The sequence below is a fragment of the Camelus ferus genome, chromosome 16 (genome assembly GCF_009834535.1).
Source record: "Camelus ferus isolate YT-003-E chromosome 16, BCGSAC_Cfer_1.0, whole genome shotgun sequence".
Classification (NCBI taxonomy): Eukaryota; Metazoa; Chordata; class Mammalia; order Artiodactyla; family Camelidae; genus Camelus; species Camelus ferus.
The window spans coordinates 28,922,861-28,949,630 of record NC_045711.1 but is presented as its reverse complement, the minus strand read 5'-3'; the positions used below and the strand labels follow the sequence as shown (position 1 = coordinate 28,949,630).

At 38.0% G+C, this 26,770-nt stretch overlaps 1 long non-coding RNA gene across 1 annotated transcript; it reads left to right on the top strand.

Annotated features, from left to right (window-relative positions):
* On the top strand, nucleotides 1-25,469 carry LOC116656745. The gene is made up of 4 exons (XR_004311665.1): nucleotides 1-274; nucleotides 1,283-1,415; nucleotides 8,537-8,698; nucleotides 24,778-25,469. It is a non-coding gene; the product is annotated as an uncharacterized LOC116656745 (long non-coding RNA).
* The last annotated feature ends 1,301 nt before the right edge of the window (nucleotides 25,470-26,770 follow it).

Sequence of the window (26,770 nt, the reverse complement as noted above, 5' to 3'; positions counted from 1 at the left end):
TCAGAAATCTCAGATCTTAGATGGGGGAGAGTGTGTTCCTGGGCTAGCTTCCCGGCTGATCATATATTTGCCGGTAGTACAATCTCATGTGCAGCTGTCTCCAAGAGCTAGCCAGTGAGTGCCTCCTTGGGACAGGTTTTCCATCTTCCTCCCCTAACATGTTTTTTTCTCCCTTCAATGCTATAGGTATATTGACTTTGATGAGAGAGCTTGCTCAGAGAAGTAGTCAAGAAAGCAACATACTGAAAACACAGCCATGAATCTGACAAGAAAGGTACTGAAGGTTAAGTAAGAAGATGGGGTTGCATTTTTATGATGTGTTAGAAAAAGTCATCCTTGAAAAAGTCTGGTTCTAGGGGCCAACCATTATTCATTTTGGGGGGAATGTGTCATGCCAAAGAGCTCCTCATTTTAGGGGGTCTCACAACGACCTCTGTTGTCCTGGGTGCTTTAGTGAGGAACATGGACCAAGTTTCACTCTAAGAAAGAATGTTGACTTAACACAGCACCTTTCTCTGGGCCAGGTTTCCTTTGTAATCTCCCAAGTGTTATATTTAATTTACATTTGCAGTAGGAAGTGTATGAACATGGAATTCAGCACGCAGATTGATTATCTGGGTTTTCTAAATTCAGGAGAATTTATGGAAGCTGATGCTTCTGAGTTTTTTCTTTTTACTGAAATATCAAAAAATTGAAAGTCCTTTCAGGATTTCATGGTTCTCTGATAACCTGAAAATCATCACCCAATAAAGTTATTGTGCCTTTCCTCAGTGTTTATGATCACACATTTCCAATAGAGCATTGAAATTGGTACCAAAGCTCTTACGTAGATGATCTCTTAAAAGCTAGGTTCCATTATGTTGAGTGAGAAAAATAAACTCAGTCTTAGACCTAAGACTATTTCTTGGCTTCTACCTAAATGGAGTTCTATGCTCTTTACAAGCCCCTGAATATTTGATGACTCTGAGATGTGCAAAAGCAAGTTCCCTAGGACTCTCTGCCTGAACAAATTTGAACCCCCATCACCCTAACTTGGAACTAATTTCATTCGTTAATAACTCTGTTGACTGCAGAGGAAAGCCAAATGTAAGGAGGGTACTAACAAGGCTGCATATGTTCAGATGCCAGAGTTATTAACTGTAAAATTCACAGTGGGGGAAATCGTGTGTGTGCAAGGAATGCAATTTCTTTTTGAAAATATATCATGTGTGCAATGAATGCAATTTCTTTTTGAAAATATATCATGTGTGTATATCTTTTCTTTCTTTTCTTCTGTCACTAGCATTGTTTTGATTGCATACATGGAGATCAACATCCACTGGCCATGTCCTGGGTGACAAGTTAGAAAAGACGAAACACCAATTTGTCTCCTTTACACTCATTTCTGTTCTGAGAATCTAGAGGGGATTTTGGTGGTGAGTATTGTTGCCTTTTTACCCTGGACCCTAGGGCATAAGAATCCAAAGTACTGAAGTGTCCTCTTCATAATCATCAAACTATGAGGTGATGGTGGCCAATTCTTTTGAAAATATGAGGAAAGGACAGAGCTGCTTACCTCTGGCTCTTGAAACTTCATAAAACTGCCAGGCAAACTGGGACTCTCTCATTGAATAGGTCCCATGCAATTTGTCAGCATTGGTTTAACCAAATTCATTTGTTCAACATTTGACAGGTATTTGTAGTCCTTTACTATGTACTGGGAAGTATCCTAAGAACCAAAGATACAGCAACGAAATCACAGCAACAGTTCCCTGCCCTTATGGATCTTCTGTTCTGCTGTAGGGTAAGGAGAGAGAGGTGGTGAGAAAGTAAACCAATAAATAGAAAAAGATGATTTAGATTGTGAGACATTCGATAAAGAAAATTAAAAAGGGTAATGGGATGGAAAGTGATGACCGGGATGTATTGGAGATTTTAATTTGGATTGTCAGGACAGGAATTTCTGGGGAGGTTACATTTGAGTTGAAACAGAAGATAAGAATTATCCAAACATGGACTAGGAGGAAGACCATTTCAGATGAAGGGAATTGCAGTAAAGGCCCTAAGACAGGCATAGGCTTGGTGTCTTTTATATGTAGAAAGAAACCTGTCTATCTGGATTCTAGACAGTGAGATTAGATATTTTTATGGACTGAGTTGTGTGCTTTCCCCTTTCCAAGAAAAAAATTCGTGTGTTGAAGCCCTAAACCTCAACGTGACTATATAGGGCTTTTAAAGAGGAAATTAAAGTTAAATGAGGTCATGAGGGTGGAGCCCTAATCTGATAGAACTACCCTTATAAGAAGAGAAAGAGACATCAGAGTTCACTCTCTCTACATGTGGACACAGAAGAGGTCATGTGAGGACACACTGGGAAGGCAGCTGTCTGTGCAGCAGGAAGAAACCAAACCTGCTGACACTTTGGTCTTAGACTTCTAGCCTCCATAACTGTACGAAAATAAATTTCTGTTGTGTAAGCCACTCAGTGAGTGGTATTTTTCAGAGAAGCTCTAACAGAATCTTAGAGAGGCCGAACCTTGGGACTAGTTGAAAATGAGGTCAGCGTCAAGTTTATGTACATACGTTACTCTATGGTTTGTAAATAGTGCTGCTATGAACATTGGGGTGCAGGTGTCTTTTTGAAGTAGGGTTCCTTCTGGATATATGCCCAGGAGTGGGATTTCTGGGTCATATGGTAAGTCTATTCCTAGTCTTTTGAGGAATCTTCATACTGTTTTCCACAGTGGCTGCACAAAACTGCAGCATTCCCATTAGCAGTGTAGGAGGGTTCCCTTTTCTCCACAGCCTCTCCAGCATTTGTCATTTGTGGACTTTTGAATGATGGCCATTCTGAGTGGTGTGAGGTGATACCTCATTGTAGTTTTGATTTGCATTTCTCTGATAATTAGTGATATTGAGCGTTTTTTCATGTGCCTATTGATCATTTGTATGTCTTCCTTGGAGAATTGCTTGTTTAGGTCTTCTGCCCATTTTTGGATTGGGTTGTTTGTTTTTTTCTTATTATGTTGTATGAGCTGCTGATTTATTCTAAGTGTAGTGGAATGTCATTAAAAAGGAGAGTTGATGTGGTCTAATTTACATTTTGAAGATGCTACTCTGGCTGTGATGTGAAGACAGAATCGTTGGGTGTAGGGGATGTAGCAAGAGACAGACCACTTGGAAACAAATGAGAGTGACTTGGACAAGGATAGTCGAGGTAGAGATTATGAAAGAGGATGGAATTAAAGATGTATTTTGAAGGTACAATCAACAGAATTATTTAGACTGAATGTGGCGTCTAAGGGTAAGAAAGAACTCAGACAGTTTGGCTTTACCAAATAGGAATAGAGTAGTTTTACTAAGATGCTGTTTTCTCATCTGGGGAGGAATAAGCTATTAGAACGGAGTAGGCAGGGATTAACAATTTTATTTTAGTTGTAGTTGAGATATCAGATGGGGAAGTTGTACACAGTAGGCCCTCTGTATCCATGGCTTCTTCATCTGTGGATTCAACCAACTGTATATCAAAAATATATTTTTTTTAATTCCAGAATGTCCCAAAAAGCAAAACTTGAATTTGCTGCATGCCAGCAACCATTTACATTGCATTTGCATTGCATTAGGTATTATAAGTAATTTAGAGATGATCTAAAGTATATGGGAGGATGTGCATAGGTTATATGCAAATACTATGCCATTTTATATGAGGGATTTGAGCATCGTGGATTTTTGTATCTGTAAGGGGTTCTAGAGCCAATTCCCCACTGATACCAAGGGACAATTGTACATAAGTTTGGAGTTCATTAGGGCTATCTGAGTTGGAGATACACATTTGGGATTTATTGGCAGGTGAAAGGTATTTTTAAAAGAACTCAAATTAAATTCACTAAGAACAGAATGTATTTAGAAAGGAATCAAACCTCTGTAACCAAGATCCAAGTCACTTTAATGTTTAGAGTTCTCTCAAACATTAAAGAAGAATTCACACAATTCTTCACAACCTCTTCCAGAAAATAGAAGAAGAAACACCTTCCAGTTCATTGAATGAGGACCAAATTACCTTGAGATCACAACTAGACAAAGACATTACAAAAGAAAAATACTATAGACAATATCTCATGTAAACTAAGCCATAAAATTTCTAAACAAAATATTAGCAACTTGAATCCAGCAATATATATGTGTGTGTGTGTATATACATGTATATATATATATACAGATAAAATATATAAAAATATATATGATATGCACCATGGCCAGGAGGGGTTTATTCCACTTATACAATGCTGGTTAAATATTTGGAAATCAATCAATGTAACCTAACATATCAACAGGCTAAAGAAGAAAAAGCACTTGATCATATCAATTAATAGAAATCAAACATATGGCAAAATTTAACACTCATTTATTATGTATGTATATTATATGCAAATACTCATTTATGAAATTTATATTTTAAGATTATATGTATGTGTATGTGTGTGTGTGGGTATATATATATATATATATATATATATATATATATATATATATATTCTCCCAAAACAGGAAATAGAGGAACAACCTCAATTTGCCAAAGAGTATGTGCCAAAAACCTAACAGCCATCAATGCTTAATTATGAAAGTTGAATGAGTTCCCCTAAGACAAGGAACATGGCAAGAGTGTTTGTTCTTCTCACTCTTATTCAACAGAGTTCTGGAAGTTCTAGTCAGTGTAATAAGACAAGAAAAAGAAAAAAGGCATAGAGATTGGAGAGTGGAAAATAAAACTGTTCCTATTTTCAAATGACATGATTGTCTACATAGAAAATTCCAAAGAATCTACAACAGAAGTCCTAGAACTAATAAATGAGTTTAGCAAAATCACAAGATACAAAATGTACACACAAAAGTCAACTGTATATCCTTATATTTGCAATAAATATATATAAATTAAATTTTAAAATACAAAACTGTTTATAATCATTCCAGTAAAAAAGAAATAAATATTTATAAATCTAACAATTTATGTACAGGACCCATATGCTGGAAATGATAAAAAAAACACTGATGAAAATAAAATCAAAGAACATCTAAATAAATGGAGAGACAACCATATCATGGATAGGAAGACTCAATATAGTAAAATATCAATTCTCCCCAATTTGGTATATAAAGTTAATGCAACTCATATCAAAACTCCAGCAATATTTTTTTGCAAATATAAGGAATCTCATTCTAAAATTTTTATAGCAAAGCACAGACCTGAGAATAGCTAAAATAATTTTGAAAAATAATGGAGTAAGAGGGATCATTTTACCCAAAGTTAAGACTTATTATTTGTTTACAGTAATAAGTGACTGTGGTATTGATGGAGGCTTAGACACATAGATCAATGGAACAGAAGAGAGAACTCAAAACTGGAAAAATGTGCCAAGTGATTTTTTTAAAATTTGGAAAAGCATTTCAATAAAGCTGCAAGAAGCAGTTCAATTTTAACAAATGGTGCTAATGCAATTGGACCTCCAAAGACAAATAAATGAATTTTAATCTGAATCTAATATTATACAAAAATTAATCCAAAGTGGATCATAGATTTAATTATAAAACTACAAAATTTTGAGAACACAACACAGGAGAAAAGTTTCAAGACCTAGGCTAGGTGAAGAGTTCTTAGACATGACACCGAAACATGACTCATAAAAGCAAATAACTGCTACATTGAACTTCACCAAAATTAAATGCTTTTGTTCTCTGAAAGATCATGTTAAGAGGACAAAATTTTAATCTAAAGACAGGGAGGAAATATTTGCAAGTCACACTATTCAGCATAGGACTTGTGTTTAGAATATACAAAAAATTCTCAAAAACTAACACTAAAAGAAGAGGAAAAAATAAGTCATTTAATTAGAAAATACACAAATGAAAACGAATAGAAATTTCACCAGAAAGGGACTCTAGATGGCAAATAAACACATGCAGAAATATTTGCCATTATTAGCTACTAAGGAAATGCAAATGAAATCATAAGAAGATATGACTACACACTTAAGAGAACAACTTAAAAAACGCCAGTGATCAGCTAGTTAATGGCCAAAGCTGGAACAAACTGAGCAACAAAATAAGTAACAGAGTGTTGGATTATAGCCCAAAGTATAAAATAAATATACATAGATTCATACTGATATAAGTAAATGATGGAAAAAGTGAGTAAATGGAGAAGAGACAAATTTTTCTTACAAAATAATTCCAGATATCACATGTGGATATTCTCCCCTACAGCAGGTGACTCTTGCAAATTTATTTCCAAAGGATAAAGTATGGAAAGGGAAAAATATTACATATGTACTTTCTTGGAACCACTGATGATCATATGATAATGATAAAGCACTTTTTATCTTTGCGATATTCTTTCCAACAAACATAGACTGGTCTAGTTATGCAAAATATATCAGATAAACCCAACCTCTAGAACATTCTGCAAAATACTTGTCCAACATGCCTCAAAACTTTTAACATCATGAAAAACAAGGAAAGGCTGAGAAACTGTTACAGACCAGAGGAGAATATGGGGACATGACAACTCATTGCAATATGGTGTCCTGGATAAGATCTTGGAACAGAACAAGAACACTAACAGAAAAAAAAAAAAAAACAAAAACACAAAAACCTGCTGAAATCCGAATAAAGTCTGGAGTTTAGTTAATAGTAATGTTCCAATGTTGGTTTCTTAGTTTTGACAAATGTACCGCAGAAATGTAAGCTGATAGCGTTAGGGGAAATGAAATGGGTAAAGGGCATATGGGAACTCTCTGTACTATCTTTGCAACTTTTCTGTAGGTCTAAGATTATTTCCAAATAAAAAATACATTTAACAAAAAATATTTTACAATTTAATCAAAAAATATAAAGTTCCCAAGAACAAATAATGTGTAAACAAAATTTACAATGTTATTGAAAGATAATAAAGAAGATTTTAATGAATGGAAAAGTATAATAGTGCATTCACTAGAAGAAACAATATTATAGAGATAGCAATTTTCCCTAAATTACGACAGTGATGGCAAAAATATCTTCATGTTACCAATTTGTTGATCTTTGAGTAATAAAAAAATTTTTTTAAAAGAAGGATAGGGAACTTAAATGTAAATGATTAATTGTAAAATACTTTTAATGAAAGATTTAAAATTCTGGACACCATAATTATTAATGTAATATCACCATTTCAGTTATTTACTTCTTTCGTGAACAAACATGCACTGAATGTTTTATGTACCAGGTGCTTTGTAGAAACACTCTTTAAAAATGAACAAACTAGTATGTCAAATCACTCCTCTACCTTGACAGCAATTCTCAATATCATTTTGAAGTTAAGTGTAATGAGGTCAGTAAAGATAAACCTAAGTTCCAAAGCAAATTTATGATCAGAATAAAGTTACTTTTTCAGCTCTTCACATCTTGGGTCCTGTGTAGACAGACCTCCCACATGCCTGTCATGGCGCTAATCAAACAAGATTGAGGGCAAACCCAAGTGAATTCATGGAGTAACTGACAAAGGCAATCACAGGAAAATACACAGTCCTGAAATAAGCACTTTCGGATGGCTCCCCATGTCCCAGATGGTGGGGTGGGGCCTTGTGCAGTGTCCGTTCAGCCCTTTCAAGTAGCCTCAGGAAGCCACGATTAGTTATGACTCTGGTACAGATTAAAGAGGTTACTGAATATATTGAAACCTTTAGGGCTAGTACATGGTGGAGTCAGGATTAGAATCCAAGTCCAGCCCTGCTTTATCTTCCTGAACGGACCCTGTGATAGGAGGCTTCTCCGTAGGACAACCAACAGGGGCTGAGTATTTCAAACATTTTGGCACCCAGTGAGCCTGTTTGTTTAGCTAAGGGTGAAAACTGAATCACTCTCATCTTCTCTTGATAACAAATTCTTAAGTCACAGAAACTCTAAATAGAAATGCTTTCAGTTGAACTGAGTTTCCTTATTTGAAAAAGGGGGAGGGGAGGACTGAATTTCAAGCCAAGTGACTTCTGGAATGAGTCACGCATGTGAGGCAGCACTAGTACCCTGGAGGTCCCGCCATACTGGGACAGGTCCTAATTGGCAGAAAGAAGGGAAAGATTCATAATGAACATAATAACAGGGAGAGATGGAACAAAAAGGGCTCCTTTCCCTTTTCCTTCTAATCAAGGGCCCTGATAAAAGACACACAGACACATAGCGAGAGCATTCCAAGGTTGAAGCACATTTATTTCCAAACCTGCTGTCATTTAAAATGTAGGTTCAGAAAAATAAGCAACCAACAATCAAACAAAACCCTCTCATCCTGGGCCAGATTCTGGGCTGAACTCAAACAAGATATTTTCTAGAAGCTTATTAAATGTTTGGCAAACATTAAACAGTCCTTTATTTGTTATAAAATTTTTCTTGAACTCCCACAGCTTCAGTGATACCAGTAGGTTTAGGTAAAGAGACCAACGTGGGGGAAAATGGTCATGACTGCTGTTCAAATTGACAAATGTGAAATACAGGGTGGGACCACGTTAATCACTCATTTATATTATTACAGGTGCCCACTTTGATGACTTATTGCACTCGTGCCTTTGATCTCCACTGTAGAAAATGCTCTGCTCCATTTCAAAGGAGATTGCCATGTGGCCCATTCACTGGCCTTTGGATCAAACCAGCATCAGACCTCACAGTTAGAATTCCATTGGCCGTTCACAAGGAGGTAAACTATAAGTCGTTTGCATCACTTCCAAATATTTCTTTCAGTTTAAAAAAAAATCTGTTAGTTAATATTGCCATCTCCTTTGGTTACTAATAAGCTTTAAAGTTTGGGCCTTAATCATACAGTGTTTTGCCAAAGCCCTTTTATTTTTTAGCTATTGAAGGAATGAAAAGTTAAGCCTGGGTAGACCTTATAAAAAATGTTTTTAAATGTTGGCTTTATGCCTTTCCTGCTGATGATAGTAACACTCCTCTCTGCAATTCAAAACCTGATGTTAGAATAAGGATGTCGCTACAGAGCCAGTGACCAACTGGAGGAGGCCTTTTCATCCTTTTTCTCTGGGATTTTTCCTACTAGCATGTATTGTTAATCTTGAGGTCAGTAATATATGCATCGTTGAGGCAAAGGCATTCTGCCAGCCCAGGGGACAGAATAAATACAACTGGCCTTTGTAAGGATAGAAAGTGTGACTCACTTGCCACTATGTTTTAATTACCTAAAACTAAATTAAGGAAGGCGAAATGGTAAAATGGAATAACCTGGGATTTCCAGTCAAGGTCCTGAGACCAAAGCCAAAATGTGTCATTTATTAGCTGGTTATCCTTCCTTCGCAGACTCTGTGTCCTTGTCTCTTCTCCGAGACTAGTAACAACAGCTGATCTCACTGAATAGTTGATTTAATGCTTACAAGACAAGTTTGCAAATGCTCCATGCTGCATTAACAAAAAAAAAAAAAAAAAAAAAAAAAAAAAGACTGAGCCACAAGGCCCAAGTTGTAAGGAACCGGGGAGAGTATTATAAAGAGTTATTAAATAACCAGTATGGAAAAATGAAATACTTCTTTGTGTTAATTTCCTATCGCTGCATAACAAAGTACCACAAACTTTGTGGCTTAAAATGACAGGCATGTATTATCTCACAAGTTTGTGGTTCGGGAATCTGGGCTGGGCTTAGCTGGGTTCTCTGGAAACTTAGAATCAAGATGTTTGTCGGAGCTGGGTTCTCTTCTGGAGGCTTGACTGGAGATGGATCTGCTACCAAACCGACTCAAGTTTGTTGGCAGAGTTTATCTCTTGGTGGTTGTAGAACCGAGGTTCTTTGCTTCTTGCTGGCTGTTTGCCAGGGGCTGCTCTCAGCTCCAAGAGATTGCTGCAGTTGCTTGCTATATGGCCCTCTCATCAGGCCCTCTTGCAACAGCTTACTTCTTCGAAGCCAGCAAAGGAGAAAGTCTTTAGCAAGGTCTGCTAGCGGGGCAGTTGTATATAATGTAATGTAATCATGGGCATAACGTCATCACCTTTGTCATGTAATTGACATCATCACGGGCGAGACAGCCACCTTCTGCATTTTCTGCAGTTAGAAGCAAGTCACAGGCACTGTCCATTCTCAACGGGAGCAGATTTCACAAAGGCATCAAGGCCTGAAAGCAAGGTCATGAGGCTGCCTTAGAGTCTGTCCACCAGACTGTTAATTTTTAGGTCTCTAGATGTTAAATATACACATCAGAGCATTTCTTCAATTCATAGACTGCAGAATTTAGGTATCGGCCTTCCTACTTTTCAAACAGACCCTGCTATAGAAATTAGCAAATAATAATACAGAAATAGAATATGTCACATTCCTGCAAAGTACAAAATATACAGGACATTCTACTTCTCAGCCAAAGCTGGCTGTCTGACCTTACTTATTCTCCTCGGAAACAAGATGAAGATTCTCTCAATTTCAATGAAGTTGGGTAGTCACAATGAGTGTTGCCCCTGCGGCCAGTGATCTTGTGACTTCCCTTCCACCGTAATTCCCCACCATCCTCCATCTCACTCTGTGCGCTGCTGGGCTGACCAGGGTGGATTCTGCCAAGTCCTCTGAATTCCAGTTGAGTGCAGCCAGTGGGAGGCCACAGCAGGAGTGAAGAGAGGAGCAAGGTGTCTGTCCCTTATTCCCCTCCCTCTAGGACCTGCTTAGGCTGCCGGTGTTTCTCTGAGCTCCCCCACCCCTGTGCCCAACCCCACATTATCCCCTTCTCTGGGCTGTCTCTGCATGACCCTCCGATCCAGATACAGTAACTGCTCTCTTCCCTCAAACATTTAGGCATAGATAATAACGATTAGGATTAGGATGTTTCTAGCCCTGAGATACCACTCTTTGTGTGTATGTGTGTGTGTGTTTGTGATTTTTCTCAACTCTTCCCACAACTTTGTTAATAATTCCTTTATTTTCTTGCAGGGACTCTGGCAGATATTTCACTCAAAGAATTTAAGTTTTATGAACACAGGGATTTGTGCAAAAAGGGTAATCAAATCAAAAAATTGTGGAATGAATGAGAAAAAAAAAAACCTTTGCCAGTACATGTAGTCTTTTTCCTATTTAGTTATTCCACATGTTTTGAGGGGCTTCCTCTGCCTTGTGGAGTTCTAAGGAGAGTCAATGTGGTGACCCAGATTTCCTGGAAAACCTTCCTAGAGACTTGAGATGATAAATATTGCTTATTCCAGAAGAGATAAGGGCATTTTTTTTCTTTTTGACTTTCTCCCTTATTCTCATCCAGGAGATGGTATTAGGGGTGGAGGAGCAAGATGTGTATGTTTGCAAAAGAATCTCAGTGCTGACTTCTGCGTTTAATGAGGTTATAATCCACATCCGTCTTTGGTGGAAGAAGCAACAATGCAATAGCACAGGTTGTAATGTTGAAGAATTATTAGAACATGTCAAAAAGACAAAACAAGCATGAATATTGGATAAAGCTAATTTAAAAAAAAATAGGCACTCTATAAAGAACGTCTAAGTAAAAATATATGAGATTGTAGAATAAACATATGAGGAAGTATGAAGTGTTTGATGTAGAAAGATAATTAAAACAGAATTTTGCTTGATACTCAATATTGCTTTATGGATGAAAACAGGGAAACTATGAGGGATTAAATCAGTAATCTTGAAGTCTTGGTACAGCTCCTATGGTTTATAGGACTATTTCATCTTGTTCTGGTGTTAAGATTTGCACAGTGGTGTCTGATCAATGAGATACCACTGAGATTTCTCAAAGGGTTGTTTTAATCACAGATATGAGTTACCATTGCTTCAAATAGGAAGTAAGCAGCTGCCAGATCTCTGGGCTTTTCCTGCATTCTTTTCTCATATTAGTTTTGACATCACAGACACAAGATATCCCGGATGGACCAGGGACTTTGGAGAATGAAACCCACTTCTAGACACAGAGTCATTTTGTTTGTTTGTTTGCCAGCTCACGAGCCCCTTCCTCTTAGTCTACTTCCTGGACTGCTGTGAAAGCAGGACACAGAACGTCAGGGCTAAAAATCTGCTTCTCTGTAGACATGCGGTCCGCATTTTAAAGGAGTAAGGACCTGGCTCTGGGCCTCTTCGTAGACATCCTCAGTTTTAAGCTGTATTCCGTACACTTGGCGTTTTATAATCTTCCGCGAAGGCATTTTATAGGGAATTCATACTTACCTCTACCAGAACTCAGTTAGCTACTCAGAATAGTAAATGTGCACATCATATTCTGTCTGTGAAGGTCTTCAGAGAGCTTTCACTTATTTTTCATTTCTATGTTGGAAATCTTGGCTGGAAAGCTCTAGTAGCAATTGTGACAGAGGGACACTAGAGGCAGTGCTGGGGCCAGAGTCTAGACACCTGTGTTCCTGTCCCCGCTCTGCCATCAACTGGCAGTGGAAAACTGGGCACTTTATCTCCCCAACTTCATCGTCACCTTCTGAAAAGTTAACGTACAACAGCGGTAGGTTTGCCGGTGCCGTGACCGTGACCCGTACACAGTTAAACTTAAGGCTCTCTTGTGTTCCCTGATTTTAATTTGCTCAGTATACACCGAAGTTTAAAAGCTCATTTTCACAAAACTTCTGAATTAACCCATTCAAAATATTTATGGACCGTTTGCTCTGTTCAGAGGGTTAGATGTGGTGACAGAAGCAGAATCACGTAGCATAGTTATTGAGCCTTTTTTTTTTTAATGCACACTCTCTAAACACCGTCACTACTTTTAAGGAACTTATAATCTGTTAAAGGCCATGTTCATAAATAAACCTGATGTTTAGTAGTGGGTGAAAAAGGAAGCTGGGACCAGAATCCAAAGCCATAAAAAGTGATTGTGTGTCTAGGAACCGTGATAAGAAATACAGTAATAACAAATACGGGACTATGTCCTGTGTGCCAGCACCTGGGCCAAGTGCTTCTCATAGATCAAAATGATGTCATTACGTGGGTACCATTATCTGCTCCATTCTACATGTTAGAAAAGAGTATCATAGACATTAAGTGATTTGTCCAAGGCCACTGAATGAGACAGCAATGGAATCGGGATGCTAGTTCAGGCGCTGTCTGCAATAAACCCACTCCTTTTCAGGTATAATCAAAATGCTTGATGTATTCCAATTACAGTGAAATATTTTCAACAAGTGACATCACAGAAGTCTTTATGTATTCTTTCTTTCAGGCTTTTTCAATGTTTCTCAAAGTTCTATTTTGTGTTTTGGTTTTTGGTTGGTTGGTTTGTTTTTAATCCCAAGACCATCTGGGTGAGCATCACTTGAGTGAACTTGTTAAAAATACAGATTCCTGGGTCCTACCCAAGCCCCAATAAATCAAGATTCTGAGATTGGACAAGGAAGTCCAAATTTTTAACAATCACTTTAGTTTATTCTGAGGTACACTAAAGGTGACTACAAATTCTAAAGGGGAAGATTAGCTTTCAATAGGTGGCTAAGTTGAACAGCAATTTCAGGTGGAAAGAATGTGGACGGAAGTATGGCATCCCAGGATAAGCCCTTCTGGGGGCTTGAAAACAAACATTTAGTAGGTGTGCAGGGCGTATGTGAGGAAATGGCAGGACACAAGTGTAGGTCTTGTAAAAGTACAGATCAGTCTGCTTTGAGCCTTGAGTGAAGTTCTTAGGACAGTGGCCTTTATTGGACAACCAAATAGAGCCAATTGTTGTGGGGTGTTTTTGATAGAAAATTAGCCTATTAAATGTTTAATAAATACTTAATAATAAATATTTAATAGTCTATTAAAGTAGAATCTTAGGCAAATTATTCTGGCGGCCACTAGGATGGCTGGGATGTGGGCAGACTGGGAAGAGCTCACTTCTTTGAGGCTCTTAAATGCCTGAATGTATGAAATATCACTTGATATTGAGCACTCAGAAAAGAAGAGAGTAAAGTAAAACACATTTTGGGGATAAAAACCCAGTGTAGCATAAAGGCATTTCCTGGTTAGATGTTGGGTGAAGAGTGTGAACGGTCAGCGCTCAGATACCTGAGTGCCTGGAGTGATGGAGCAACGGAAACAGGCAGAGGGGAATCGGGGGAAGCACTGGTTCTGCGGCAGGTGGTGGAGAGTTCACTGTTACACATATTCGTGGTGCCAGCAAAACACAGATCTTCAGGTGCAATAGGCAGTTAGTATTTCAAGACAGAATTAAAGGTAAACTGTCAGTGCTTGAGGTGTACATTGATATACATTGGGCATTATTAATAGGAGAACATTGCAAGTTCGGGAATAAATGACAGCATGTAGATAATCAGAGAAACAAACACAGGACGGCACCTGGGAAATACTTTCACTGATACTATGGAGAAGAGATGGGGGAGGGGGAAGATGCACTTCATTCTCAGGGGAGTTACACAAAAATATAGTCTGACGTTAATCTTAGACATAGTCTCTTCTTAAACAGGGGTGAGAGAAATACGCATAAATGTCTCAAAATATTACCTGTGGTCACTCCTACAGATGTACATTTCCAAAAAAAATAGATATACAGTTAAAATTAAGATCCAGTAATTTCCTGCTGTGAGAATTATGAAGATGGAAATGGATTTTACCCTTCTTAATGCATCACAGTAATAAATTAAGTAGCCTTTGAAAGCATCAAGATAGCAAGGCACCCATCAGATCAAAACTATCGTATTCCCAAAGTGCACTCCGCCGTAAAGGGCTCTCAGCACATTCCTGCTGGTGGAGATGGGCATCTTATGAGGCAGCCACTATTTGGGACCCACTGTGAAACATTCGAAAGGAAAGTCTCATCTTTCTGAGTCATGAGAGTCTTCCTCTGAAAATACTTTGTCATCAAGAAATTTAACTGAAATTTGTTTTCAAGCCTAACCTGGAATCAGAACAAGACAAGGAAATGTCAAAAGCAAAAGGGAAACCACATTGATAAAAAACGTCAGAGCCGCCAAGTTCAGATGACTCCAGCTCTCGGTGAGGATTCAGGGAGGTCTTTTCCATCAGAACCAGTTTCCCCTTCTTAGCTTCCCTTTCACAGACTATGCCTCTGGGCATGTGAAAGTGTCCTTCCATGCAATGGGGAGTTAGCTTATTTGTGCATGGGGGTAAGGCAGCCTTTGATAAATATAAAACCCCGTCATTATCTCATTTTGGTGTATTCTGAGATTTTCCTAAACAGATGTCATGGAAAATTCATTGAGAAAGAACATGACTTGTTACAAAATAACCCACAGATTTTATCTTCCTCTTTTCCCTTAAAAGTTCAAAGCTGGGAGAAAACGACTTAATTGAGATAGTCCTTATAAGAAAGAGAACTGAGGGGTGATTCATGTGGCATTGACTGGGTAGTATTAAGTGAATTGTGTCGGATGGAAATTTAAATGCTCTAAATGCCCTATGATCGTGTTTGGCACTTCAAAAGTGCTCCATTTTCTGCAAGTCTTCAGCCATTCGCATTCTGAATATGCTACTCCTCATATGCTGAGAAGATGCCACCATGAACAGAAAGGCAACTTGGGGTTTACTTTTCTAAATAATAGGCTCATTTTCCCATGAACTACTGAGTGGTCTTTCTAATGCCTCTGATAAGAAGAATGCATTTGCCAATGGTAGACCATGTTCAGGGCTATGCCAAAGGACAAAGATGATACTTGACCATTCAGGAATCAAATCTTTGACTTTGATCACCAGTTAAGTGCTATTTGAACTTGTCATTAAAATGAAGAAGTATTTCTAAAGGGCTGTATCCTGGAATATAGCTTAAAGTATAAAACTAGAACCATTATTATGGAGTTATAAGCTGGTCATTTGAGACATGTCTTTGAGACATGCTTTCTCTCAGAATCCAAGCCTGGATGATCTTGCAAGGTATCTGAGAATCCGCAAAATCATTTTTCTTTATGATTATCTTAAAAATACCCTTACAATTCTCTGCCTATTAGAATGGCTAAACACACACACACACACACACACACACACACACACACACACATACACACAAATGATAATATCAAGGGATGGTGAGGATATGGAGAATAAAAACATTCACATACTGCTGATGGAAATGCAAAATGATGCAGTCACTCTGGGAAATAATTTGACAATTTCTTATAAAGTTAAACATACATTAACCATATGATCCCACAATTTTATTCCTTTATATTTACTCAACAAAAATGAAAATTTGGGTTTACTTAGAAACCTGTACATGAATGGTTGCAGCATTTTATTCATAATCGCCAAAATCTGGATTCAATCCCAATGTATTTGATTTAGTGACTGGCTAAGCAGACTGTGGTGTATCTACACAATTAAAAAGATTCACTGATCAAGGGTGAAAAATACATTTTGCTGTGTGAAAGAAGCCAGACCCAGAAGGCTACATACATACTTTATGATTCAATTTATATGACATTCTCAAAGAAGCAAACTTATAAGGAAGAACAGATCCATTTTCCGAGTGTACTGGAGTTAGAAGTTCTCTAACTTTGAGAAAGGAACTGCGGTAACAAGAAGCAGTCTTTCCGTTTGAGATAAGAGTGTGTCCAGGAATTGATAAAGACACCAAGGGGATTTATTAGTTTCCTCTTGCTGCTGTAACCATTGCCACAAACTCAGTGGCTTAAAAGAGCACAAATTTATTATCCTATAGTTCTGGATGTCAGAAGTCTGCAATGGATTCAACTGAGTTAAAATCGGGGTGTTGCCAGGACTGCATCTTTTCTTCCAGAGGCCGTAGGGGATAATCTGTCTTCTTGCCTTTCACTTCTAGAGGCCACTGTGTTCCTAGACTCAGAGCCTCCGTCCATCTTCAAAGCCAGAAACTACTGTTCAAGTCTTTCTCATGTCCTGTCACTCTGATGCTGGCTCTTCTGCCCTCTTCTTCCACATGTAAGGACACTGTGATTATAATGAATTCACCTACGATAATCAGTGGGTGAGCAGCCTTAGTTCCATCTGCAGTCTTAATCCCCCTTTGCCATGGAATGTAACGTATTTACCAGGGTACTAGAGATAAAGTAACCTCTGTAGGCACGTCGACTGGCTTCATGAGGGTCTTTTGTTTAACACTGTAGGAGATATCATAGGACACTTCTAGGCAGGTCATCCTTCAGAGAAGTAAACAAGCCAGTGGATAGAGGAATACAGAGAGCCTAAAGCTAGTGACCTGTTCTCTCTCATCCTTCCCCAGGCAGTTCATCCTAAGTAACACCACCATCAAAACAGAATGATTAAAGGATAAATTAGGAGTTTGAGATTCGCAGATACTACTATATATAAAATGGATAAACAACAAGGTCCTACTGTATAGCACAAGGAGCTATATTCAGTATCTTCTAGTAACTTCTAACGAGAAAGAACAAATAAAGGAAAAAAAAAAACCAACAATAAAAAAACAAAGTCATTGGCCTCCAGCTCCATTTTGTCCTCATTTAAAGCCATGTTAATGGGTCTGTTCACATCTGGCCACAGCAGGCACACCTCAGAGATACTGTGGGTTCAGTTCCAGACCACCACAATAAAATGAATATTGCAATAAATTTTATAAGTCATACAAATGTTTTGCTTTCCCAGTGCATATAAAAAGGATGTTTATACTTTACTGTTGTCTATTAAACATGCAGTAGTATTAGGTCTAAAAAAGCAATGTATATACCTTAATTAAAAAATATTTTATTGCTAAAAAATGCTAACCATCATCCGAGTCTTCAGTGAGTCATAATCTTTTTGTAATAGTAACATCAAACATTGCTGATCACAGATCACCATAACAAATATAAGAGTGAAAAAGTTTGAATTCTTGCAAGAATTACCAAAACGTGATACAGAGACATGTAGTGAGCAAATGCTGTCGGAAACATTGTGGCAATAGACTCGCTTGATGCAAGGTTGCTACCAACCTTCAATTTGTAAAAAATATGTCTGTAATATGCAATAAAGTGAAGCACAAAGAGGAGGGTAGAGCTCATTGGTAGAGCACGTGCTTAGTATACACAAGGTCCTGAGTTCAGTCCCCACTACCACTATTAAAAATAAATAAACCAAATTACCTCCCCTCAAAAAAAAATTAAAAATAAAAATAAAGAAGCTTTAAAAAAAATAAAATGAAGCACAATAAAATGAAGAGTTACTGTAATTCTGTGTTAACACTGATAAACCGGTCTTTCTAACACCTTTCTTGCAAGAATTTTAAAGACCTCTAAGTCTGGGATAAAACATGGTTTTGTAGAGTTTATGTGTTTCATGCATGAATGGGATTTCCTCGTTTGGGGGAAGATTTAGCTTTTTTTTAATGTTTATTTCAAAATAGCGATTTAGAGCAACACAAATGAGAACCACGAGCATCTCACCATTTTACTTTGCTGCAAAGAATTCACAAAAAGATGAAAGTTTCATAATAAAATCCAAATTCCTTAAATTTAGTGTGGATTTCTTAGCCAATTACCAGTTTCTCTCATCCTAAGGGAGACCACTTGAGAGCCTTAAAAAAAACTATGTTGGAGTCTTTTAAATTTGTGACTTAAAAAATTTTAGCAAAGAGTGAGTTCATGCTTTAAAGAAGATGAAAAATGTTTATAAATAACTCAAGTCTTTTTAGACATCAAGCAGTTTGGGTTTTCCCCATCTCTGATCTCATAAATATTTTCATGTGCTAAGTGTACATGGATCTGAAACATACAGATTAAAATAAATATTCACTATTCAACAAAAAAGGAAAGGGCTTGGTAAAATGAGATGATTTTGAATAGACGAGACTGGTAAGGACCACCAAGGACCACCAGCTTTGAAGCATGTGTTCTAAAGTCTGACAGATACATGTTTGAAGGCTGGTTTTATAAGGGCAGGTAGTATAACTTAACCACCCGAAATATGTTTTTTTCGCTTCTTCTATGAAAATAAACCCTTCACACATATTCTAGTCTTTGGCTAGTCTCATCCACATCTAAAAAGACTACCTTTCCAAGATTTCCTTGCAGTTAACGTGTCCCAATTAAGGAGGTTCCAACCGGTGGTGTATATGAGTGAAAGTAGTGATTTAACTTCCTGGAAGGTAGGGCCGTGTACTTTCCCTCTTTTTTTTTTTTTTTTTTTTTTTTTTTTTTAACCCTTTCCTCTGACGCTGGAACAATCGTCTTGGACCAAGGTGTAGGGAATGGTAATATAGCAGGATTGAAGGATCTTGAGTCCATGATGATTGTTTAAGCCACTATTAACATTTTCTGTTAGTCTTGGCCAAACCTAATCTAATTCAGTCAACTACTTTTGAAACTAGTATCTTAAAAGGTTGCTGTGAGGGTTAAATGAGATCATGTATTTAAATCATTTAGCACAATGGCTTGTCTACAGAAGGTAAAATAAATGTTAATTCCTGTCTCCTTTCCATGATAACTAAAATTCCAAAGACTTTCAGCCATGAAAACATCTCAATACACTGACTATACTACGATTTTTAAAAAATTTTTAAATAAAAATAAATTAATTTTAAAAACTATTTCAGCAGAAATTGGAGTGGTGAAAATATTCAGTAAAACATTGGAAGATAAAAATCATCATTACTTAATGACTCTTTGGATGTGGTGAGAAAGGGAAAATATAAGCCTAGAGACCTCTTAAATGTTAGATTATCTCAGTAATTATTGTGCCACTAACCTAAGCAGAAAAGAGGCAGACATGGAAGAGGAGGACATTCAGACCAGCTAGGGTACTGTGAATCATATTTGTCCATGGGACGTCTAGGTGAAGATATTTAACTGGCAGTTGGCTAAATGAATCCAGCGTTCAGAGCTAGTAATTCCTGAATTACATGGGTGGTTGTCACCATATGGGGAAAGAGTGAGATCTAATAAGAACTGTGAGCTTTCAGAAAAAAGTACCTGAAACAAGGCAAAAGAGCTGAAGATAGAAGCCCAGGGAATACTTTAGGAGAGAAATCAGCAAGACATGCCAAAAGTTGGTTGAGAAATTGAAGATGTTAAAAAAAAAATTTGAAGTTAAATTATTAAATAGAATGCCTCAAATATTCAGAACGGTACAAAAAGCTATAGCAAACACCTCTGCACTTGCCACTGAGATTTGACAACTGTTCTAAAGGTTTTAGTTTTAGTTCTTAACATTTAGGTCTATGATCTATTTTGAGGTGGTTTTTTTTGTTTGGTTTGGTTTTTTTTTGCATGATGTGAGAGAAGTTTTGGGGTTCTTTCTCCTCTCTCTTTCTTCCTTCCTTTCTTTATTCATTTTTAATTTTTAATTTTTACATAGATACCTAGTTCCAGCACAATTTGTGGGGAAAACCACCTTTTCCTCCAACAAACTACCTTGACTCTTCTGTAGAAAATCAAGTGACAGTATGCATGGATCTATTTTTGGACTCTCAGTTCTGTTCTGTTGATCTGTATATCTGTCCTTACTACAAATACCACATTGTTTGAATTATTGTGGCTTTATATAAGACCTAAAATCCAGTAATTTAAATATTTGAACTCCTTAAGGCTTTTTCCTATTCTAATTTCTTCTCATGTCCATATACATTTTAGAATCAGTTTTTCAGTTTCTCAGAAAAAAATCTACTTGGATTTATATTGTAATAACATCGAAATCTATGAATCAGTTGGGTGGAAAATTTACCTTTTGACAATATTGAATCTTCCCATACATGAAAATGAAATAGTTTTCCATTCAGAATTGATAAGTAAATGACTTGAGTCTGGGAATTTCTTTATGGGAATATTTTGGTTAGGAACTCCAGTTTTTAATAGCTGTATAGTTAACTAGAGGTTTATTAACTTTATTACATTTTTCAAAGAATCAACCTTTGACTTTGTCCATTTTCTTTTTTTTTTTTAATGATTTTCATCCTTACGTTTATTATTTCCTTTCTTCTCCCTATCTTGTGTTATATTTGTCCCTGTTTTCCTAGATTCTTAAGCTAGGAAATTTTTATGTTTATTGTTTTATTTATATGTTTTATTTTAATGTTTAGACATTGATTTTAACTACTATATATGTAAATGTTGATTTTAAATATTTAAAGGTATACGTTTCTCCCTAAGCACTGCTTTAGTTGCATCTCTCAGTCTTTGATATATTATGTTTTCCTTACCATTCAGTTCAAAATATTTTCTAACTTCCCTTCTCATGTTTTACTTGATCTATTGGACTATTTAGAAGGATATTGATTAACTACAAAATATTTTAATTTTTCTAGATATCTACATATTTTATTGTTAGCATTAATGCTTTCATTTGGTTTAATTGTAGTCAAAAAACAAGCAATGTATGATTTCAAACCTTTGAAAGTTATTAAAGCCTGTTTAATTATGCTACATAGGATGTTTGGTCTCTGTGGTCCAGTATATAGTTTATTTTGGTAAGCATCTCATGTGGGCTTAAAATGTTGTTGGATGCAAAGGAAGCTGACAGAGGATAACAGTGGAATATCATGAACAGCTTTATGCCAATCAATTTGATAACTTAGATGAAATGGACAAGTTCCTTGAAAGACACAAACCACCAAAACTAGCATAAGACATAATGAAAAAATCTATATAGATGCAAACAATGCCTTATATATTCTTGATATAGTTTTTTCTTTTCAGATAAATTAATTGTAAATGCTTTCTGCTGGCCTGTGATTTGCCTTTTCATTTTCTTACTGGTATTGTCTGAAGAGATGTTTTAGTTTTGATGTTGTCCAATTTATGAGTTACTTTTTCTTTCCTGGTTAATGCATCCTGTCTTGTGCACTCTATGCCAGAGATGGTGTTCTCCTATGTGTCCTTCTAGAGCTGTTTTAGATTTAAACTTTACATTATTTTATACCTTTATACTTTATTTTATCTTGAATTAACCTTTGCACACAGAGTGATGGGTTCCAGCTACTTTGCACCTTGCACAATGGGGAATGCCCTCAGTGGGAGATACTGTATAAATGGGGCTCTCACCCAGTGTGCATCCCTTCCTTCAAGGCTCCAATGTCCCTGACTTTCTGCTCTTTTCATCACCCTGCAACACCTTTAAGTTGTTTTTATATTTTGCTCAATTTGTAATTGTTACCTGCAGGAATATTAGTCTATTCCACTACTGGGCTCAGAACTCCCTGAATCTCCTTTTATAAGCGCTTATCAGACTGTGCTTTCAAAATGTGAAAACTCATCTCTTTCAGCCATTCTGGAAAAACTTCAGCTAATTTCTCTTTAATTTTTTTGTATTCTATTTTCTATCTTCTCCTTTTGTAATTCCTATTAGAACATTTTTATCCTTCCTTATTTTGTCCTTTTTATTCCTCTGGATGTCTTATATTCTGAATTTCCCTTTCTCTCTGTGCTGAATTCTGGATAATTTCCTCAGATCTGTCTTCCAGATGACTGATTCTCATTTCAACAGCTGCTTAATTTTGTCCAGTGATCTTTTTCTTTCTTTGATTACATTTTAAATTCTAGTCTTACCAACTCCCTCTCTAAATCAGCCCATCTTTTATTTCATGTTTTCATTCTTCATTTTATATCCTTAATTTTTGACACATGCCAGTATGATACCTTTTTACATTACTCTGTTACTTCAAGTATTGGATACTCGTCCACCTGTTTGCTGACCCTACCTCCTGAATTGTTTTGGGTGGATGTGTGTGTGTAGGGGTGTGTGTGTGTGTGTACAGTGTACCATTCGTGGTCTCAAGAAGATATGGCAGCCATCTTCAGCAGAGATTGATCTTTTTATCAGTGAAAATGTGTGCTTTCAGTTTGCTCTGCAACTTGTTTCCAGAGTTTCAAGGGCTAGTGACTTGCTTTCACATTGATTTCTCACCATGAGGAATACAGACACCGTGTGGGTAACAAACTTTGCTCCACACCAATACGTGGTACTGGTCTGAGACAGTTAACTTCCAACAGGACACTGTACCGCCCCCTCCTGTTAAGAGGAGCTCTGGCAGAGATACACATTCTCATTGCCACACACACCAGCTGATGAATGGACATCTCTAGCCCATCCCGTAGAGGAAGCTTAAATCTAGACCAGACCTAGACAGATGGAAGGCTCTCAATTCTAAATCTCCGCCTAACGCACGCTCAGTGCAACCTCTCCTGTTCCTCTGTCTGAATTAAATACCGGTCCCGGGTCTCCATGGTCTAGCTGTTCTGTTCCCTTCTGGAGACCCTAAGACATCCATTTATAAGCTTCTCTCTCTAGTGTGCGTTGCCTCTTCATTTCTGGAAGCTGGGAATTTCCCTTTCTTTCATTTGGACTCAGCTACATGATGAAACCGATATCTCTGTTGTAGAGAGGAGAGAGCCCCTTGCTGCATTAGCACTTAACGTTGCCATTAGATTTTTATTATTCTTAAAGGCACGTAGAGGGTGCATTTTATTCATATGTTTATCCTTTGTAGTACATAGCATGGTGCTATAAAACTCCATTAGTGCTAATAAAACATAGGCAGGATGAATTTTTAAATGAATGAAAGGAGGGAGCTTTAAATAGTAAAAGTTAAAAGAGCGAAGTCTTTACTATTTTAAAAGACAAGTTCTCTCTCCCTATCTCGAGTGGTTATAAGAATTAGGTGGGGGAGAGGAACTGGCAGAAGCTACCACCTCCCTTACTAAGGCATCAGCAGTCGCAAAGTACTGCTTCATTTCCAAAAGAAAGAAGTCCCAGGCTGGTTGCTGTCCACAGAAATTCTGCCAACATGCTGGTGGTTGCTGGTTTGTAATTTTATGGGTTTCCAGAGGATCAAACACTGTAGTATTATGTTTGGCTACTAACTCGGGTCAGCAGTTCAAAAGGAGAAAAGAAGGGGGATAAAGTAGGTAGGAGGGAAAACAGATCACGCGTAAGCTGGTGCATTTAAGCAATTAATTGAATTTACTGAGCACCAAGCAGCCTTTACAGAGTCTCAGTTAATTTCATTTCAACAGAAGATGACTGTATATGTTCAAAGCTCTGTTTCATAAGAATTGAAGACCTAGCAATGACGTACCAGTTTTAATTTTGACTAAGGAATAAATTAGTAGATTGTTTGCTCCATGTGTATCCTTTGACAAAGATTTTAAATGGAAGATTTTTTTTATCAACAAAGACAGATAGATTATTAAACATACTCTGCATCCCCAAATCCCTCTCCCTTCAAAATATATTTATTTACCAAAATATTTGTAGGAATATTGATATTAAACATTACAAGTATAGTTTTTAGTGTTTAAAAATAACATTCAATAATTACGGAGTGATTGAAGTACATACATTAAGATCTGAAACAAAGTGCATGTTTTCTCAGAAAATGAAGTTCAACTTATTAACATAAGAAACTCTGGACTTGGCCATGTTATTATTGAAATCTGTATCCCTGATACCTTCTTTAGTCTTAGAAAAGAACTGGCATGTGTGTAAGAGTGGTGACAGGTGTCGCGTCCCCTTACAGCACCAAGAAAAAATCGTGTTTGACTACTTTGCCATAGTTTGATTGCCTTGGATCCAGGAGGGGTTAAGAGAGGGATGGATAAACCATTTTGTTTACCATTTTATTTACCATTAGACAGGTTAATCATTCTTGTATCTGCTGCTTCTCTTTGCTGCTCCATTCTCACAGTAACTGAGTGGTGATAACTCTGTAATTAGCTGGCTACCTGCTCGGTCCAGAAGAACCAGGGGAGGATTGTGCACTAACATTAGGAAAGCATCGGACACATTACAACCGTTAGTTATTATGACCTAAGATAAAAATGCATATATATATATCCATGTATTTTATTTATTTTTCAATGTATCCATTAAATTCAATATTCCATTATTCTCTCATCAGACACTTATTTTTGTGTTTCTAGGCACTGGGAATGCAACCGTGGAGAAGTGAAACAAGAACTTCGCTTCCAAGGAGGATGCATCCTGGCTTGGAGGTACCATAAGCAAGAAAGCAAATAATGCAAGGGCCATGGATAACGCAGAGGGAAGAAGTAGAGGGTGACGGCTTGCAGTGGAAGAGCTGTGTGGAACAGGGTGGTTAGAGTCGGCCTTTCGCAGAGGACGGCATTTATGCAGGTCCCTGGAGGGCAGAAAGGAGCCTCCAGGGAAGGCTGAGGGAAGGCATTGTCAAGAGCAAGTAAACAGGCCAGGCCCCCGTCTAACCGGGGTCTGGGACAGCAGTACAAGTGGCAGGCCATAAGCCTCCATCTAAACACTTCAAAGTGGTAAATCAAGCTAACAAACCGTTAATAACAGTATTTTCTATAATCCCACCTTGAGGGATCAGCCTCCCGAATAACCTGGAAGGCTTGCTTTAAATTTAGAATGTCTTGGACTTTCTGGCGCTCTTTGCTGGCACTCGGCGGCGTGGGGGGAGCCAGCCCCGCCCCTCAGCCTGTTTCGCCTCCTCTTCACACGTCTGGCTGCCTCCACGGTGGGGAGGGAGACCCCCCGGTGTGGGCACCCGAGCCCTGCCCACACCCCTTCACAGCCGCTTGGGCCAAGAGAGTCCATGTCAGTATTTTCAGCCAACCCCTCTGACTTGGCTAGAAGCCTCCCCTCCTGCTGAAAGGTCTGAACTTAAAGCTCTCGAGCTGGGACTGCGATTGAGATGTCTCGGGAAAATCTGAAAGGGCAGCTGGCCCGGCGCGGAGCAAGCAGGGAGGGGAGAGATTGCAGATGGAGTAGAGGGAGAAGCGGAAGCCAGAACGTCCAGGGGCTTCTCAGTCATGAGGGTGGGGGGCGCAGACGCTCGTCCGGGGGATGGGAAAGTCACTCACTTGAGCGTAATCTGCTCTGCGTCACTTTTCCTCTGTTACGAAAGTGACATTCCAAAATGCTGTTCTGGCTTGTGGATTTCAAGGAATCTTTCCCAACCCAATGTCTGGTCTCACCCATCCCCTCTCCACCCTCCTTAAAAGAAAGACCCCCTACTCCAACCACACCTGCCTGGGCGAAGTAGGACCCGCTCCGGTTTATGGGTAAGAAAAAGGAAGGTCCGTTTTCTGCAGGGCGGCAGAATCGGAAAGGGTTAGGGGCGTGGAGACTGATGTGGGTCCTGAGTAGCCGACATGTTGAGTGTGTGACGTATAGAGATGAGGTAACATCTCTACCTTTAGTTTTATCTAATACATCATCTAATAAGTGGTGATAATAATATTTACCACACAGCGTTATTGAGGGAATTTAAATAAGCAGATGCATGCAATGCATTTAACAGACTGCCTGGCACGTAACTTATTGTCAATAAACCTTTGTTTGTTTTAATTACTAGTATTACTACTAGCACTGCTGCTACTGGTACTACTACTACTAGTATAACTAGTTCTACTATTACTATTTGGGGGGCTACATTAAGCAATTGAGATCATTTAAATTTAGCTTTTCTGATTCAAAGACTAGCCCCCTGGAAACATTAAACTATGGGTATTTTGGAAAGCAAAAAAAGTAACAACAAAATCCAACAGCGCTATTATTTGCAGACAGCCAGCATCATCCACCATCATAATGTTAAAGGAGGTAAAGTCAGGGCACTGGCATCTTGTGATTTTGTACCAGCGAAGCTGTGTCCTTGCCCGTGCAGTCACGCTCCCTGTGAAGCTGGCTTGGAATCAGCAGCTGGAGGAAGCTCTTGAGTGTTCACATAGATGGAGTGTGACAGGCTTGAAAATATAAAACAACGAGCGACAAAACCTAATTATAATTTGGCTTTTGGCTTTAGGGCTCTGTCTTTTTCTACCTCCCATCCTGTTTTTCCTCTCTCCCTCCTTCTCCCTGTGTCTCTCTGTCTGTCTGTCTCTCTCTCATTCACACAGAAGCACAGCCACATACACACAGACATACAGAGACACACAC